Source organism: Homarus americanus, unplaced genomic scaffold (assembly GCF_018991925.1).
Source record: "Homarus americanus isolate GMGI-L3 unplaced genomic scaffold, GMGI_Hamer_2.0 scaffold19824, whole genome shotgun sequence".
In the NCBI taxonomy this organism is placed as follows: domain Eukaryota; kingdom Metazoa; phylum Arthropoda; class Malacostraca; order Decapoda; family Nephropidae; genus Homarus; species Homarus americanus.
Genome location: NW_024746380.1, coordinates 368,502 through 382,565, shown reverse-complemented (window position 1 = coordinate 382,565; position 14,064 = coordinate 368,502).

Genomic DNA, 14,064 nt, shown 5'->3' with positions numbered 1-14,064 from the left:
GTCTTGGTGATAGTGGTACTGGTGGTTGTATCGGTGGTGGTGGTGGTGGTTGTGATGGTGGTAGGTTGGTGGTTGTATTGGTGGTGAAGGTGTTGGTGATGGTTACAATGGTGGCGATGGTTACACTGGTGATGATGGTGTTGGTGATGATGGTGATAATGGTACTGTTGGTTGTATTGGTGGTGGTGTAAACTCCTCGACATGAAGAACCAGGCGCGTGTCATTCGAGCATAATTATTATATACACACAGCTTTATATATTGTCCTGGAGGTCGCGTGACTGTTTGTATTGCAACAACAATGTCCTCACTTGTGGGAGACCTCAGACATCAACAAGTGAAGACAATGTTTCTCTTATAATACAAACATTCACGCGTTAACCACACAAAAAAAAATTAAGAAAATTACTATAATTTTTGGGGTCAGTTAACCTGAATTGGATCTATATTTAAAAAAAAATAAAGACGCTATTGTTTTGTAATAAGATTCTGTTCTTTATAGTTAGTTTTATTTTTTAGGTGAAATTCACATTATTGTGAATCTTATACAAGTATCACATGAAATTGTAAATCTCAAGAGTTCAGTTGATTTCCACGTTCTTTTTTCCTCGGTTCCAGGCCATAACTGCAGCCACACTCTGTTTACTAAAACGTTGCTGGAGACAATTTCTGTCGAAGTTCGCTGGAAGTGAGGAGAAATTATAGTGTGTAGAGAGAAATGTTGGGGTGAAACAGCTGGGTTAAAGTTGACTGTGGGTGAACGAGGGTGAAAGAGGTGATAGAGGATAGTGGCGATATTGGGGCAGTGTGGGTGAGGAGTGTGTGGGTCCAGGGTGTGGGTAGGTGGACGAGGTCGATCCCTGTCTCCTGAGACTTCATAATTTCATTTATGGCCTCACGAATGTGGTGATTATAGCGGCAAGGATTTTTAGTGTCGTCGTTCCCAGCTCATAAAACATATTACATTACAGAGGTGTTGATATACTGTATTTCTCCGGTGTGTGTGTGTGTGTGTGTGTGTGTGTTTGTGTGTTTTCCAGTCTCCAAGTTATTTGTGTAAGGTTTCTTAGGTGGATACTAAGCCAAATTTTCCGAATACTGTTACAGCCTGGCTATGTTCCCACTCTCATCAACGAAACTAATGACATTTTGACCCGGGAAGAGAAGCGAGCCACCAAAGTACCATAACGTCACAATCCACAATTCTGGAGCTCATGAGAAACTCCCCAATCAGTATATCTTCAAGTAATCATCAAAAATGTACCTACAATAGTTATTTATGAAAGAGAGTAAAATACCACATAATATCCAGCACACACACACACACACACACACACACACACACACACACACACACACACATATATATAAGAACCATTACTGGAGCCACTCTCTGCCCAGCCATTTGATGGGGTGTTAAGACGCAGGCTGGACAAGAAAGTACCAAGTGGTGACTGGTAGTTTATCGGGGTCTGGCAACCTGTAGTAATCCGCGCTAAGTCGTGGCACAACACAACACCCACCATTAGGCGGAATTCCGTGCATTATGCAGGCAATCCAATTGAGGTTAAAGTGAGTTTACACGTGAAGTCACGTTTCCTGGGTCTTGTTATTGGCGGGGAGGAGACACCTGGAGCCTCGTTACACACATTAGTGGTCCTGACACAGTCCTCTTCATAAGTTCTGATACGTTATTAATACTTGTGGAAAAGGGTTTTGATTATCTGAGTAACATTTTACCTATATTTTTGGGTACTAATGAGTGAGTCGGGTATCAGAGGTTAGTAAAGCACTTATCGAATTTAATTTATAATATATTTTTAAGCCATGATGTCAGAGAAGGACGTTGATTTATACTGGAGGAGGGAGGAGCATGGCAGCGACTGAAGACTCTGCCGCTCCCTCTGACGAAACAGTGGAGCTGTGATGGTGTTCCGCGACCGTCACTCACCCAAAGGTTATGGTCGAAATACTGTGCTTGACCTGTGTTTACTGACACCTGATATTTAAATTATAGTGTGTGACAGGTCCTCGTCTGAATCTGATTATTTTTCCACTTACCTGTGAAATCTAACAAATCATACGGAGTGTTTCACTAATAAATCTAATTAGCAGATGAAATTATATTGTCGTTTTCCACCTGTATTTTCCCAAATTGGATTAATGCGCAGGAGACCAAAGTGAATTTGATCATTTTACGGAAGATTTGGTTGTGGAATATATTTGTTTCCGGCCCTCAAAGTTGTGAGGTGTTGTCTTGGAAGATTGTAACGTTCAGCATTATAGTTAAAACAGAAAGGTTCTTCTTAAACCTATTCACCTTAATCAATGAAGTGACTCAGTGATGTACTTTCTCCAGAACCACATTTTTTTCTCCTTGACAAACATCCAATAAACCCGTCAGTTTTCATATAAATTTGTCCTTTCCTTTGATATGAATTTAAAAAAAAAGAAAAAAAATCGTTATCATTCCACCTTCCAAGTCCTAAAATTTTTTTAACTTTGATTTGATTTATTTTTCCCGTCTGACACATAACTGACAAGATAAACTTCACCAATATCTATCTGTCGGTTTCTTCATTTGTTGTATAAAAGATAAAAAAACATTGGCACGTTTATCTGTATATGATAGGCTATTTTCAAAGTCTCATCCTTTTTCAGCTTGAATCACCTCGCAAGTTATCTGAAACTAATTTATCTATAATTTTCATATAAGAAATCATATAATTGTAGAACAAAACTGATGAATATCTGTACGTATATATCAACATTATACAGAGACTTACTGTATAATAGTCAACTCCTTGAAGTTAACCAACCAACCACGTTCAGGGTCTCACTAGTAGAACCGTAGGAGTTAGTTGTTAGTTACTAAGTCATTATTCCTCATTCTGATAATTAAATCGAATGTCTCAGTGAACGAGTACGGTTAATTTATCAAGAAATCACAAACTAACAGATCTCTTTTTTATCCCGTAGACTTTATATATATTTACACAAAGGCAACTGAAACTAATCTGGCGAGGATAAATGGACCCTGTGTTGTGTTGTGTTGTGTTGTGGTAAAGTCAGGTGTTTTGGGGTGTCGAGTTTTGTTGCTTTTTGACGTGACTCCTCCTCTCTCCCACACGCTTCACCTCCCACGAATCTGATACGAATTCATTTTCCTCTGATGATATTTTATGTTTAAAAAGAAATAATTTAATGACAAGTATATTTTTCTCACAAAGGTTTTTAAAAGGAAAAGCTGTAGCTGGCATTACAGGGTCACTACTCCCTGAGGTCATCAAATATTACTACAGTATCTGCCTACCTGTATGTTACCTTAATGGTCAAGCTCCGGTCGTGATGGTTCCAAGGTTGAGAGTGAAAAACAAACTTTTTTATGTACAAATGACCAACAGTTCGGCTTAAAAGAGAACCAGGAACAGAGATGTGAGTTCTTTAATGGCCATCGTGTACAATCCAATTGTTAGATAGGGTGGAATCAAAGGCATTTCGTCCTTTTAACTCTCTTCCTTTAGTTGGCAATCTTTCTTCACTTTCTCTTCGCCGCAATATTGCTTCACTCTCTCTCTTTTACAGTTACTTTAACGGGCAATGTTCGGTGGATTTGGCATCCTGTGTACCGCCGGCAAGGCCGTGGGCTCGTAACACTCGTCTTGTCCGCGGTTCCTACCATTTCTCTATGGATGTCGGTCAAACTAGAATAACCCGTTATAGTACATCCTTCTTTCTTCACATAGCCAGACTGTAGAATGCTCTGCCTTCTTCTGTGTTTCCACACTCATACAATGTCACACTTTAAAAAGCTGGTTTTCCGGCATCTTCGTGGTATAGATAAATATAGCCTTTTCCTTATATATTTTTTAATTTATTTGTATTCTTATTTTTTTACCCCCTAGGCCACGATGTGGGTCGATGACCTGTGCCCGGGTGGGCTATTCCCCGTAAAAAAAAAAAAGTTTGAGCGGCCGGCATCAAGCCAGAGTTAAAAGAATATACAGTATATATTTATTACCTTTTCACGCGTGTAAATTAAACGTCAGATCATAAATCCTTAGCAGAGCGGAAATGCACATTTTCGTGACTCAGTTATTCTTAATTAAAAAGAACTTTGCGTACTCTTTAATGTCTTAATGATCTTAATTCTTAGAATTCTCTTATTATTCTCGTTTAGTGCCGTGTGTGTGTGTGTGTGTGTGTGTGTGTGTGTGTGTGTGTGTGTGTTTCACAGCTAACAGTATGAAGGGTAACCTACACTATACCAGAGAGATCTTCAGACATATATCGAACTTGCCCCTTTAACCAATTTTATCGCCTCATCTCTAAACACAAGAAGCAACATGTGGTTGTCGAGGCCCAGGGGGACATGAAGTTACGGTAAAACATCTCCCGCCGAGTTAATGTGACCTACTTAACATCTCAACATCCCTTGTCTAATTAAGTACTGTACCTTGTCTAAATTTATACAATGTACTTGGCGTTCGAATCGATTTCTTATGGAGGGTTGTGTTGTTGTTGCTGTTTATTGTACAGTCGTGGGCAATGAGATGAGGTGGATGTGTTGTATCGCCGACGTCATCTAGCAAGAAGTATGATGATGATGCTTGTCTAGCGTCTTCGTCTACCAGCTCACCCTCATCTTAACTGCTACCACGACCACTACCACAACTACCACAACTACCACTACCACCACAACTACCACTACACTACACCACTACCAGCTCACCCTCATCTTAACTGCTACCACGACCACTACCACAACTACCACAACTACCACTACCACAACTACTACCACCAACACTACCACTAACACAACTACTACCACCAACACTACCACTAACACCACTCACACCACCAACACTACCACTAACACCACTCACACCACCACCACTACCACCACTCACACCACCACCACTACCACTAACACCACTCACACCACCACTACCACAACAACTATTACCACCACCAATACCACCACCAAAACATCTACTCACACCACCACTAGCACTGCCACCACTACTACTACAAGCGTCACCACCACCAACAAGTCTTTCGGTTCAACAACTAATATATTTTGTCCTAATATATTCATGGCATCACGTCCCTGGCTGCTCCCTGGCGACACTGTGCCACCTCACTACTGTAATAGTCTTCCGTTGTTGCCCAAAGGGAGGTGACTAACTCTACTTTACATACTACTAAACATATATGAGAAGCATCCATGACCTGAGGATTTAAGACTACTGGCTGGTAATGTAATATGAGAAAGACCTATTTTTTGTGCTGGTAATTTGTTTGGGGTAAAATATAGTAGTTTACGGTAATTTGCATAATTAAATGTATGTATTAGCCATTAGTTTACCGTGTTCATTGTTTGTATTATTTTCAGTATAATATTATGGTCACTAATTGTAGCGGTGAGGATTTACAGCTGCGTGTCAAACAATGGATATAAACGATTATGTATTGTGTAATAACATATTGTATTCATCTTTTTTTTTCATAAACTAACATCCCAGTACAGTGTAATGCAAAACAGTGCTATTGTTTTACTGTTGATATATATCGTAGTTAACTCAGTTTGAAATTATGTGCGTGTGTGAAAGAGAGGGAGGGGGTGTATGTGTGAGAGAGTGTGTGTGTTTGGGAGGGAGGAAACGTGTGTGTAGGAGGGAGCGTGTGGGAGGGAATGGGGGAGCGTATATGAAGGAGGGAGCGCGTGAGAGGGAGGCAGTGTGTATGTGTGTGTGTGAGGGAGGGAGTGTGTGTGTGTGTGGGAAGGACAGACAGAGGGAGGTAGTGTGAGTGTGGGAAGGAGGGAGGGAGACAGGAGGGAGGGACTGTGTGCGTAAGAGGGAGGGAGGGAAGGATGAGTACATGTGTGTGAGCCACGCATTGCTCGGGTGATGAGGACATCTCGGCGATCTCTTTCTCTGACAATAATGTAGTCAAAGAGATGCCAGTGTTTGGATCGTGGCTGTTGCCACGGACCCTTGAAAGTGTCGGCTTGTGCAAAGAAGGTATTGGTAATAGTGAGGCTGTGCACAACACACTTTCTGAGGAGGAGTAGGCCTTTGGGATTACACTTGCCTAGTCCATTTCTCCCTATGATCCCTTGTTAAATATCAGCATCTCTGCCAACTCTGGCATTGAAGTCACCTAAAAGCACAACTTTATCTTCCTGGGGATAAAGGTTAGTACTGTCAAAGTCGGCGTAAAAGGCTTCCTTGATATCATCCGCTGTATCCACTATTGGGGCGTATGCACTGATGAAGAAGGCATGACGTGAGTGATTCAGTGAGTCTCGGAGCATCATGAGGCGCTCGTTGATCCCAACAGGCATTTCAGTTAGCCTACAAAGGATGCATTTGAGATGACAAAGCCAACTCCATAAATGCAGTTTCTCTCTGCAGCAGCCTTACCCTTCCCTAAAGAAGGTATAGCCAGACTCCTGTTCTTTGAGTCGACCCTCGTCTGGGAGGCGGGAATCACTAATGGCTGCCACAAGGGCAGTTCTTCTGTCACGATGCTCACTTGTGCCAGTATGCAGAAGGGTCCTGACATACCATGCAGTGACCATAAGATGTTGTGTAGTTTATTTTTGTTTTAATCTGTGATTATGATTATGTTTTCTACCACATAAGGATGACCTTACTGGGTGTGGTTGCCCAGTCAGGTTAGTGGGGTGGGGTGAGCACAGTGGGTCCTCGAGAGGGCTGCTCAGTCACATAGACAGGACCGGATTGCACTGCTGCCTAGATCCCAGTGCATAACCGACCATCTTATCTATGCCGCCCATGTGCGGAGTTGTGACTAGAGACTCCTGGCAGTGATCTCTGCCTGTCCCCGTCGCCATCCGTCCATTGCCATAGGACTTTTGGGGATGTAGGTCTTTTGATGATGATGAGAAGTTTGACGAGCTGGATGAAGACTGCGCATGAGTTGATTTATGTAGTGAGGCAGGAGCGTAGGCTGCAACCACACATCACTGCTCTCCCCTTTCCTGAGCCAGTGGTGCAAGTGCTGCAGCGAGTGGAGAGAGGGAGAGTTGCAATGGACTGCCGATAGCCCAGTTTGTTGGGTTTCGCCTTAGTAGCCTGTCCATCAGGCATTGCCTTCGTCCGCCGGTGTAGTCGTTGGGTTTTCACGGTGGTCACCACTTCTGCCTATACCACCATTGGGGTCTTGTTGGAGCTCTGTAAGCATGTCTGCCTGATGTGGGGCTCTACCGCAGATTTTTCGTTCGGGGTTTACTCCCGTAGCCTTATACCTACCAAGGTTAATCTGCAAGGCAGCGGGGCAATTGGCTGGTAGAAGCCAAAACGTGTCCACAGGCCAGTGGGGCTATGCGCCGTCCCTCTGGGGCCCACTGCTACCCCCGAGATCCCCTGCTGGTCTAGCCTGGGCCCACGAGGTACCCAGTTAACGTGTGTTGACACAAGGAGGCACAGCAGGAGTCTTGTTGGTGAAGAGGCTGTGTACTGGCAGGGCTAGCCAGCGGCGGCAGCAGAAAGAGAGAGGGAGCAAGCAGTGCTTGCACCTTAACACTAACATAGTGCTGCCATACTCGATCCATTTCACTACCCTGTGTGCAACGCGCGCACACACACACACACACACACACACACACATTAACACACACACACACACACACACACACACACATTACGATCACCAACAAACATACATTACGTCTCTTAATGAGGGGACAGAAGACTTTTCTTAGGTGTGGAGGAGGAGACCAGACAACAAAAATAATTATACAATGAGTCCGTACAGGTGAGGTGCGACTAAGAATACGAAGAGCACACATCAATTTTCGAGCCCTGGCTGGTGGTGACACAACTGCCATTATTTTTTATGGAATCAGTAAAAAGGAGAAAAAAGAACAAAATATCCGTAGAAGTTTTGACTGTGCACTCAGAACTTGTAAATGGAGTTGGTTCTTGTGTAATGGGTGCAAAAAAAAAAAAGTGAGACTGTGTTGGCTACGACGGGGAGTAGGGGGGGGGGAGGCTATGTTTGGAGATAAGTGATGCTAAGAGTCAGCTATTCTGGAGTTAGAAAGTCACTACTCGTCTGAACCCCAACACAAGCGAGACGTTCCTCCCCATCCCGTTAAGTCTAGTCACGAGGCGGCTATGTGCTAGGTAGCTGCTCCTTCAACACGTTTTATTTTCCTTAGATCCAATGAGTTCAGGAAGTGGAAGAAATAAAATATATTTTTTTTAAAGGATTGTATAGAACTTTTAATGTCTAGTGTGCTTTTTTTGGTAGTTATGCTGTGTTAACTGCTTGTAGTTGTGATCTAAGATGTTCAGGGATACAAGAAAACCTAGAATGTCAGTAACGGGGAGAAGTGAGCCAAACCAAGTACAAAAAACTAAGGAAATACGTGAGAACTTAACTTGTACCTAAAACAATGTAAATAAACGTCGACAGGTAAGAATAAAAACTAAAGACCGTTCATTAAAAAAACTTAGATGATTTTCCCCGACGTTATATAAACATTGCCTTTCCTCTCTCCTCTCTTTTCAATATCACTGGATTGGACTATATAGGCTATCAGCTTATCAGGGAGCTAATCAAAATCAGTGAGGATAAAGGAATTAGCTTATAAATCGAGCCAGTCGTTATGATAATGTAGCCAAGTTTCAAGCAGTGAAGAGTATTAAAAATTTATGAGTTATGATTGAATTTCTTCCTCATATTAAAACTTTATATTCCTGCCTCACTTGTTGATCTACAGTGAGTATACATTTTTGAGACACCCTGTATAACCTAAAGATGACAAATCGTAGAAATCTTTGGACATAAATAGTTCATAAATTACTGTTAAAAATCTTAAAGTTGATGACTAGAAATGTACTAACCCACAATACTCGCTTAAAGACTTTAGTTGTTAAAGCATAGCAATGCATTACAACATCAGTATAGCTAGCAAAATTTTCCCTCCTGTAGTCTTCTTTCTACAGCAAAGAGAGAGATGGACCTGTTTTAATATTTGTTTATTTATTATTAGTGTATTTACTGAACTACAAAAACCCACTCAAAAGTTTTCGAAATAACCAACAAGCAACTATCCATTGACTAAAAACTGCCTCAGGAGTTAGATGGTTGCTGAGCCAGGACCTGACATATCCTTCTGCCATGTGACTTCGCTTCTCTTCATGTATTGATTTTCCTGCCGGCATGGACGGTCACTTGCCGCAGACCCACGTGTGTGTGTGTGTGTGTGCGCGTGTGTGTGTGTGCGTAACCTGATGCTCCCCCCAGCTTATTTAACACTTACCTAGTGCTTCCTTGCTCCTCTTTACCTTCCACTTGGCGAATTCCTCTCCTCTTTGAAACTCACCTGGTGCTTCCTTGCCCCTTTAACTGTCACCTGGTGCTTCCTTGCCCCTTTAACTGTCACCTAATACTTCCTTGCTCCATAAATACTCACCTGGTGCTTCCTTGCCCCTTTAACTGTCACCTGGTACTTCCTTGCTCCATAAATACTCACCTGGTGCTTCCTTGCTCCTTTAAGACTCACCCGGTGCTTCCCTGTAACTGTTCACCTTTTCATGTTTTAACCATTAATTCCTATTGATCATTTTCCACTCCCTTCCCACCCCCTCCACCCCCCGATGGCCAAAGTCTCCCTGTACCTGCACGTGCTATCCAAGTCCTTTTCCAACCCACCTCACCCATTTTCCAGGTATATACATTTTTCCTTACTCTCCCACCCCTCCCAATAGGAATTTCTCCATCCATTTCACTCCATCAGGTGGCAGCGATGGCCTCCCTCCCTCCTTACCCTCCCCTCAACCCCTCCCGTCCCCCTTTCAGCTAGAGTTCTTCCCCTATTCTCATCAGTCCCCAGAGAATGTCCACTCGTACCTCTCCTTCAAACTCCCTCCCCCTAAAGACTCTCTCCTCCGCCATCACTCACTTCCTACTGCCAGTCTCCCTCCTCTTAATCCCTTCACTCTAGGTCGACTGTCTCTCTCTCTTCCCTCCACTCACTATAGTGTATGTGTTGCTCCTAAACCCTCCACTAAAAGTTCTCTTCCCTTTTACAAATTTACCCTGGTGAATATTTTTTCCGACCACACTAACATATTCTGGAAAATGTGGCTCTAAGCTCGCGACAAAGCCACTCACTCGCTGCCTTATGGTGACTACTCTCGCAGGGGTCTTTCCCTCGCCTCATTATGTCCTGACGTGGAGGGTCATCACTTAACTTTTTACATAAACTTGCTTTTTCGTTTAAGTGATAGATGTCATCACGAAGTCCCCAGAGGTCCAGCTGGCCTGTCACAGAACGTTGGAGGAGACGGCCGAAGCTAACGGTACTTGCGGCATCACCTGAGGGGGAGACCTTCCTGCTGCTGACATGGCCTCAAGTGAACCCTACAGCCTCAAGTACTATACCAGCCTCTGTCTCGAGCGTGTCTTACCCATTAAGCACCTTCACACTTCTTAATGGTTATTTTTTTCCGCATGGAGTTTCTCTTACCCCGTAAGATACACTGAGGATCTTCTTGAAGCACCGTAACGTCAGAGATAACTCGGGTACTGTGATAATATTACAAATTATGGTGACCATAGACGCATTAAGAGAGAGATACACATAAGGAAATAATTTTTACAGTAATGAGAGAAGAATTTTTCCTCTATTTCTCTCTCACATCTGACACCATCGAGTTTCTCATTATGTTCAGTCCTCTTCACACCTGTTTGGTGGATTCACTTTACAGACCGACAATAGGTAAAGGTCCCTCCCTTTACCTAGCTCTCTTGGTACCGTGGGAACCTACTGTTGATGAACCCAATGTTAAGGGCCCTGTTGTCGGGTTTTGTGAAAAGTTTCTTAGGGATGACAAAACCACCATTAACAAGAGTTGGCTATATAACTCAGGGACCGGGACACATCCTTCAGTCTCTCGTGAGCAGACGAAGCCATGAACCGGAGTCACACCATCGTTCAATACCATCTCGATGCTATTTACAACAGCATCTCTTTCTGAGCTCAATATCGTTATTTCTGCAGACTCAATAAGATATTGTTACTGAATTTTGGAGAGACTTCAGCAAGTAAGGCTAAATCTCCCTAGGTGATGTGATTCAGACCCCAACCGACGTTTGTATGAAAGCAACAGAAAAAATGCACTACAGGATTAAACGAAAAATTCCTCTTACTTCACATTAGTCTCAGTCTCTTTGGGTCCTGGAGGGACCTTCGAGACATTCAGGGTTCTTAAGAAGAAATTTTAACAAAATTTATTTACTCACTGGAGTCAGATACTACAGGAGTGAGGTTCGTGGGACTCCCAGTATTAACCTCCTTTTAGGAGAATCGTGTGACTTCTCGTAAGTGGGTGTCCCGATGTCATCTTGCGGTGGAATGTCATGAACCTGGTGCAGTAGTGTGAGGTTGGAAAAAAAAAACTATGGTTACGGATGCTGCTCCTTCCTCTTCTCCTGGACATTCTGTAAATTATAATGATGACTGTCTTGTTTAAATTCATCTTTATGTCATTTTCTTCAGCATGTGTCGGCAGTTTAACTCATATTAGAGAAAAGATACATACACAATGTGTTCATTGTACCACCACCCAGCAGCATGGGATACTCTGGTTGAATTGTTGACCATCTTTCCCGTCCATTTCTACTTTCGGGAGACACAATTAGCGTCATCGCCTGTGGGTTAATTCGTTGGTTACCATGAAGGGCGCCTTACTGGAAAATTAGAGTGACAATTTTTAGCTGTAAGGAAGCGACCTAACCTGACCTAGCCAGACTCATGCATTGTAAAATTTACAATGAACCCTGACACTTAATTAGTCTTCCCTAGGCAGTTGTTGATGACCCCACCAGCAACCTCCTCTTTTACTTCCCAAAAGTTTATATTTAGCCATGAGGCTTTCTTGTCCTAAATACCTCATCAGTGATGCCTGACAAACAATGACTATTGCCTTTTCCGGTAACTCACCAGAGCATCATCCTCAATACTGGTGCCATATCCGTCTGTGTATTATATAGTAAACTAATTTACCCTTACTCTTAAAATAACAGCTCCACAGCCTGTACCAACACAAGTGAGCACCGGAACACACCTAGTTCAAGCACTGTCTCATTCGAGGCCTTTACTCGTTATGACAGTGTCTCTACGTACTGTAGATCTAAGGCTTCACCTGTAACGACGATATAGTCCAAGAGTTCAAAATATCCGGGAAGTTTAGTGCAACGGAATTTCCAAGAGTTTGAGTGAAGATGATGCTTCAGTAATAGCGACAACCGATGTAGGGAAGGTGTTCACATCTTCTTTTGCTATTTCATCAACCTGATATTCGATAGACATCAAGAAAATGAAGCGTCCCTAATGCTATGTTTTCTCCCGTGTAGAGAAGACACATAAATACTTCTATCCTCCTCAGGGGAAAGAATCCAACACTTTCCTCTGGTGTAAACACGCTTCATGTCCTAGATCACATTTCCTACTTATTAATCAATATTTTTCTTTGGTCTCCTCAACAAACTAGAAGGTTGGCGTATGTTTTCTTCAGGTTGGTAAATGACGACAGTCCTTTCTTCTCCTCAACTACGGAAGGATCACTTGCATCTGTTGAGTTGAATTATCCTCCAACAGCTTAGAGACCTTGTATACTTGTACGACCTTATGAAGCAGATGGTAAACGTTCATATAATTTTGTTCTTGAAAGATAAGTTTAAGCATTACCTTTCAAGTGTTGCCTTTGGGGGTTATTTTCTATCTCTTGCATCTTAATGTGACTGAAGTTATCCGTCTCTGTGTAGTTTTTTCGTTAATTACAATTGAGAAAAAAATAGGTCTTATATATAACATTAAATATATTATACTGTCAATATTCGCTTGAGGAGAAATTTACGAGTTTATTGTTAGTATTTGTTTATTTAATATTGCGCCATGTACAACTAATATACTAATATAATATAACCCTTTAAACCGCCACCAAATTTTCTCTTAATCACATTGACATATATTATTAAGAAGCACTTGATATTTTTCATCACATCAAACAACCAAACTTACCGGTAACCAAACCAAACCAAACTGAACCAAACCAAACCAAACTGAACCAAACCGAACCTAACCGAACCTTGTTTTGGTAATATATTAACTATTATATACGTAGCCAGGACAAATGTATATTTGTATATTTAAGTATTTATACAAGTTTCAGGAGACTTATACCCGAGGTACTGCGTCGTTCACAAATTGTTAGGCGAGTCTCATGTTTCCTGCTGGTACACTGAGCGTCAGCGGTGTGAGGCAGCAGCGGGGGACACACACACACACACACACACACACTGTTGCTCTTTCGCGTATTTTCAGTTTCCTTCACTGCTCTAACACCAAATTTTCCGAACACTTACTGCTTTCTTTTTTAAATCTGGTCGATCGGTCGGTCGGTAGGTCTGTTGGTCGGTCGGATGTTTGGTTGGTTATTAAACTCCTATTCCATCTTTAATATAATTACTTGTTCACTCACTCATTTTCTCCATTTTACTAAGCATCTGATTCTTTTATTTCCACATCCAATTCTTTCTGAGAAATATTAACTTCTCTCTCAGTATGATGTCAGAATATAAACTCCGTCTCACTACATTTACCAAAGCTCTACCTTATTCTGGTGGTAATTTGTTCAGTGTTTCTTTACATTGTCACTTTACACTTCCTGGCTACTTTGAGTGCGTTCGTTGTTTGTAAATACGAGTAAATATCAAGTACTTGTAATAACTCCGCGTTATTATTAATTTTGTCATGTTTCGTAAACGTCTGGTAGCTGTGTAATTCCACCTCCCGCCTCTACCTGACTACACTGCTTCATTGAGTCATTTCGCGTCTTTACCTCTAAGAATACCCCGCCATTTGGACTCTGTTTCTAATATTTTTTAATTTTTTTATTTTTATTTTTGCAGGTAAACTTAGTATGAGAGAGAGACAAGCATCGGGCACAATGCATGAATACCATCCTATCATGTTCTGGCGACCACCAGTCGGGGTCAAGATTTATATCTGGCGAATCAGCGA